Source organism: Mastomys coucha, unplaced genomic scaffold (genome assembly GCF_008632895.1).
Source record: "Mastomys coucha isolate ucsf_1 unplaced genomic scaffold, UCSF_Mcou_1 pScaffold16, whole genome shotgun sequence".
Taxonomy (NCBI): Eukaryota; Metazoa; Chordata; class Mammalia; order Rodentia; family Muridae; genus Mastomys; species Mastomys coucha.
In genome coordinates, this window is record NW_022196898.1 from 71,762,995 (window position 1) to 71,769,283 (window position 6,289).

General features: G+C 33.6%; 1 long non-coding RNA gene across 2 annotated transcripts in view; it reads left to right on the forward strand.

The window, feature by feature from the left end:
- The window catches only part of LOC116094298, a 37,926-nt gene extending 31,838 nt beyond the window's left edge, over positions 1-6,088 (forward strand). For both annotated transcript variants that reach the window (XR_004120031.1, XR_004120032.1), the window contains 2 exons: positions 3,295-3,440; positions 5,693-6,088. This is a non-coding gene — a long non-coding RNA (uncharacterized LOC116094298). The remainder of the gene's footprint in view (positions 1-3,294; positions 3,441-5,692) is intronic.
- The last annotated feature ends 201 nt before the right edge of the window (positions 6,089-6,289 follow it).

Below are 6,289 nucleotides of genomic sequence, written 5' to 3' on the forward strand. Positions count from 1 at the left end.
ATAGGTGAAATCATACTCTAACAGATCATTGTACCTTGGTGTGGTCTGGACATTTATGTAAGTAAATAAGTGAAAACATACTCTAACAGATCATTGTACCTTGGTGGTCTGGACATTTATGTAAGTAAATAGGTGAAAACATACTCTAACAGATCATTGTACCTTGGTGTGGTCTGGACATTTATGTAAGTAAATAGGTGAAATCATACTCTAACAGATCATTGTACCTTGGTGTGGTCTGGATATTTATGTAAGTAAATAGGTGAACACATACTCTAACAGATCATTGTACCTTGGTGTGGCTTTCTAGTAATTACCTTCGTAGTAATCATGTGATAGTTGGTGGTTGGTAAGTTTGGATAAGCATTACTAAAATCTCTCAGTAAACAACTCTAAATTTTAAATGAAATAATACATTAAAGAGCAATATTAGTATATGAATTCTATTTAGACTTTTTCTTTGATAGAAATATAATTTTTATTTGAGTTATTAAAAATGAGAAATTGAGAGGAAAATGTCTATATGGTATCTTGTACTTCGGGATTCTATGTAGAATAGTATATTAATATACATTTTGTAAATTTTATATTTATAATGTAAATGAACACTGGGATTATGTTGGTGTAAGATGATGATGCTAAATTGTATTATTGCTATTGAATTACAATTCCTTTCCCCTAATAACGTCATGTACAGCTTATGATGAGTGCTGTTAGGGAATTTTATTGTTGCGGACATCACAGCATGCTTTGGCTCCAATTCAAAAATTTGTAACATCGGTAATATGTGGAACCAACATCCAACACATGATTCTTTTGTGGCCAAGACATAATTATTCCTAACTGGACAAAAGTTATTTTAAATGTTTGCTAGAAGACCAAACCAACAGATGCACAAACATTAGTTTTTACTTGCTTGAGGAAGGAAGTCTCTACACTATGCAAAACAAAGACATATTTTTGTCCTAAATAAAGCATGGATAGTTAATTAACACAATAGTTAAGCTAGAACTCTGTGAATTCAAAAGTGTATATAGTTTAGAATAGACTTATTGAATAAAAATATCTTGGCATAATCACATTCGATGTATTATAAAGATAGAGTTTATAAAGCCTTGTTGGATTCTTTTAACCAAAATATATTTTGTTATCTCAAAACCTTTACCTTCATCTCTTCTTTGAAGCATCATATACTTATCATATATTAAAAATTATATACTTAATTATTTTATTTAAAACACACACTCTAATATACATGTATATATAACTATATAGTTCAAAATACAGCTTGGTTTCCTTTTTTTGTTTCTTTTACTAAAATATGAGTCTTGTGTGATTAATTAGTTTACTTTGGATAAGGAATGCTGAGCTGACATTGTCTCTGTCAGCTAACTTGTTACTTTCTGACAGGCTACAGTTTCCATGTGAATGACAAATTTTTATTCTTGAAATGAAGTTCCACTCTCATATGTGATTGCTTTCTGAATATAGCTTTAATAAAGCAAAAAAAAGTGTATCCCATCCTTTCTATAATGACTTAGTATTTTGAAATGGATTATTAGATATGTCCCTTAGAAAATTAGATAAACAAGAGCTGTTGAGTTTATGATCTTTAGAGTTCATTTTTTGAAATAGTAATATCTATTAAAAAGCTGATCAATTTTTGTGTGATAGAAAACATAAATTTCTATGGGAAAATAATTGAACCTGAGACAGAGGAACACAAATACAAATGCATTGTCTTTAATTCCTTTTTCCATTTTCAAGCTCACAGTCTTCTGGGAGATATTGTTAGGATGATATATGTGTTTAATTTCACCATGATCAGCGATCCCAGAGGTTTGGAGTTTTAAGCACACCGCATGCATTGCAACCTCAGAAATTAGCTGTGATATATAGCTTCACTTCTTTTGAAACAGAAGGTTGCCATTTTTATTCCTTGATTTACATTATCAACCTGGGGCCACCCTAAGTCTCCTGCTACTGCATATATCTTCATTATGCCATGGAAGGGCCTATTTGGCTCCTCCATGGTTTCTGCAGTTCTCCAGCATTTTTGGGTGGGAATTTCATCAAGCTTATGCTAGAAAACAATGTGGAGAATTAACAGGGACCTTTCAGGGCTGTAAACCTCTTCTTTAGAGGACCACAAGTACACTTGCTCCTTGACAAAGACTTTATGAATACTATTGTTCTATTTTATGATGTCAGAACTAAGGCATGGTTATGTTTTAAGGTTTGGACTAAGTATTATAAACCCTGCTACTCTGCTAAACTCCCACTCTACCACATGGGTTTCTCCTTGGATATTATTCATTTCTAATGAGACCAGCATACATCAGTTTGAAGCATCTGTCCTAGTTAGATTTTTGTTTTGGTTTAGTTTTGTTTTGTTTTTTCAGCTTTATCAGGCTAAAGTCATTTGAGTAGAGGGAACCACGGATGAGAAAACACCTTCACCAGATTGGCCTGTAGGCAAGTCTGTGATGTATTATGTTCATGGATGATTGATGTAGGAGATCATGGCTCATTGTGGGAAGCGCTAGCCCTGGGCTGGTGGTCCTGGGTGCTCTATGAAGGCAGGCTAGGCTAGCCAGGAGGATCAAGACAGGAAGCCACACTCCTCTCTGGTCTTAGCACCAATTTCTGCCTCCAGGTCTTGATTTTGGGACCCAACTTTTCTTAGGTGAAATAAACTCTTTCCTCTCCTAGTTGCTTTTGGTCATTGTGTTTTATTCACAGCAATACGAACCCTGCATAAGACAGTATCTTTAAAACATTTTCTCCTATAAGATCAGTTGCTTTAAAAGTTGGCAAAGTTACCTGATCAATTTCTTCCAAAACACTGACATTCTCTCTGAAGCAGGGACAGCTGTTTGTGCGATTAAAAACAACTGCCATCTTTTTCAACACTGTAAACACCTGAATGTTTGTGGGACAACCAGGATCAACATGTACTAGTTTTTCTTAAAAAAAAAAAAAATGTAAGCAGTAAGAAATGGCTAGCATCCCCTCCAAGATGATGAAGATAAGAACATGATTTCTGTACCTTCAATGTCCTTAGTCCTGTTAATAGAAAGCATAGCCAGCCGCACTTTGCTGCTGTCAGAATCTGGCAGCAAAGCTACTGCAAGGCTGTTTCGCCCAGGTCAACGCCTTTTTCTTTTTCCTGCTCCAGATCAGAACACATCCATTCACTTTTCATTAATGCAGAAACACAAGCCTACTGTGCGAAGCTGACAATGGTTCTAGTTTTATATAGTTTATGTTATTATTTATATTTTCTTTTATGAGTGATTTGCCTGCCTGAATGTTTGCACAACTGGTACATTCTTGGTGTCCAGAGGCCAGAAAATGGTATTGGAACTGGAGTTGTAAGCAATTGTGAGCTGCTATGAGGATGCTGGGCATCAAACCAAGATCCTGTGGAGGAAGAGCTAGTAAGTACTATCCACTGCTGAATGACTTCATCAGCCTCTCTATTTTACATTATACACTACTAAAATATTGCTGAAACTTCTTTCACAGAGTTAGTTTAGTTTAATTATACTATAATATTCAATGCATAGTAAGAAAAGTTCAGATATCCATATATTTATTTGTGGTTTAAATATTTATGAATTATGATCATCAACGTTGGGAGAAGTACAAAAATCAGGAAAGTAAGCAGATAACACAGAGTGGGAAGGGAGGAGCCAAGAACAGAATAGCAGGATACATATTACAGTAGGAGGGAAATGAGGGAGAATGGAGACATGGAGGCTTGACTGCACAGTAAAGGGGGATATATAACACTGAGATGCTTAGATACATATCTTTCTAAGGAGCTTGACAGACAGACAGACAGACAGACAGACAGAGAACCTTTCCATTTTATCTGTGCAAATTCCTTTAAATGTGATAGACATTTCTGAAGTTTAAATTTACTTTTGTCAATATGGGATTAAAAATATCTGACAATTCCTAGTGATGAGATTTAATTCAAGATAAGTGGGAATAAGCAGATTAATTTGGAAATATGAAGGTATTTTTAAAATAATTTAAAAGGACTTATGTTTATTTTCCCCATGGTCTCCAATTATATGGGGAATAATCTCTGAAAAATATTTTCTACTCGGGCATTTGGTCAACTTTTGAAAACATTTTATTTGTATTTATGTATTCATACATTTAAATGTTGTTTTGAATACAATAAACTATGGATTTAATTAAAAATATAGATAACTGAAATATTCTGTGACATTAATTTTATATTTTCCTTATATCTCCATTTACTGGGAAAATTATGTTACAAATCTTAGTTTAGTCTTGTCTCTTTTTAATTCTATCAGTTTTTCTTGCATAATATCTTATGTCACTGGTATTAGATATATGATGAAATACACACAGAACTATGTCATGTCTCTTTCAGATCAATGGAAAGGTTTCCTTTAGAAATACATTGCATCCACTCTATTCCTTATTATTTTTCTTAAATTGTTTTTGTTTTGGTATATCAACTTAAATTTAGGTTTACATGCTCTTTGTTTTCTCAGAATTCAAAATTAGTTATCTTTTATAAACTCTATTTTTGAAAAACTGGATGATGTGTTTTATTATTTTTTAATGGAAATAGACTATAGAGATATCCTTTATGGATAATTAATTATTTTGACTTAAAATAGTTCAGTTAAATTTGATTTTAATTTTATCAACATTTTGTCTTACTTTTTGGGATATTTTGGTAAAATTGTTTCTCTCCATTTTTGTCCTTTTGAGTTCTTTTTCTCACTGTCTTGTTGACTTTGTACATTCTCATTGTCTGAGTCCCTTATTGTATTTGACTATAGATTGAAACATTTATTCTCATAAAAAAGTTTCCAAAATGTTAATCTGAATTCATAATTTCATGACATATATGATTTTTATTTCAGATCTTCAACATTCACATGTATATTCTCTTATACAGAAATGCCACAAGTTATAATAAGCATTTTTGCACAGTTAGTGTTTTCTTAGATACATTTGTATTAACCTATTGATATTTACTCTCTCAGTTTGAGATGCTGGCTTTTCCTGAGCATCACCATGGTGATGTTTGCTGGTACTGCATAGTAGAGGGAAGTAAATAACATTCTCATGGAATATACAGTCTGCATAAGGAACTTCAGCACTTCAAGGCTATCATTTGACTGCTGCTGACTTTCTTTCTCTGTTTAGCAATCAGCTCTTCTTTTATTCCTGTATAAAAAGGGGATAATTCTTTATTTCTTTTTATCATTTTAGGCCTCATGTTGACTTGTTACCCTTAGATTTTAGCATTATTTTCCCTTCTCCCTTCTCAAATACAGGTCATTGTGCATGCTAGACAAGTGGCTCTCCATTGAGTTATCCTAGATTTTAACATTTCCATAAGCTGTATTTCAAAATAATGTCACCTTTATTTATTTGCTAGAACTTCATCTGGTTTCTTTTACATGTGACTTGATATATTCATGATTTCAGGAAAACTTATAACATCATTTCAAATCCTTGTGGGTTCAATTTTAGCCTCCCTGCCATGATTTTAGTAAACAAAGCTCAGCTTCTTGACCTCCTTTCTTATGTCTTTTATATGTTTTCCATCATTTTGCCTCCACATGCTTAATTATGTTTATGGTTTTCTGATCTACAGCTTAAAATTTAAAATGAATTCTGTTTTTAATTCTTATAGGAATCACAGTTTAGGGGAAGCATCAGAGAAACCAGGATTGTCAATCATGGATCTCTTAAATGGAAGGAAATGAATGCTGCCTGATCACCTGGAATGCCAGCAATCGTGGTCAAACAATCTCATGGTCTTTTGCTATTCATTGGGAGCCAGCCTTCACTTGAATCTGTGCCCCCCCAATATAAGCCCCCTCCCACTGCCCAATATCCTGAGCACTGCTGAAGTCCTAAAACTGAGTTTTGTTTCTTAATGAACAAAACACATTCCTATGAGAAAGGCCCCATTTGCTCTGCTTCCTCTACCAATAGAATCTGTCTTTATGCCTATCACTGATGCTACTTCTAGGCCCTAGCCCTGAGATCTTTGTTTATCAGAAATAAAACACATTTTAATTGTAAAGGACAAAGTTTCTTTGCTACACTACTAAGGAGTTTTCAAACAGAAATCTTTTGTTTGATTGGAGGACTTTAAAGGACCTACAAATCATTTATTTTTACCAGATTTCTGTATGCTTCATGTTAACTTTTACTCTCTGGAGTGCACGCTCCTCCCTGGTTCATGGTAGGAGGAACAATAGTTTTCTAAGTCTTTTTTCTTTTT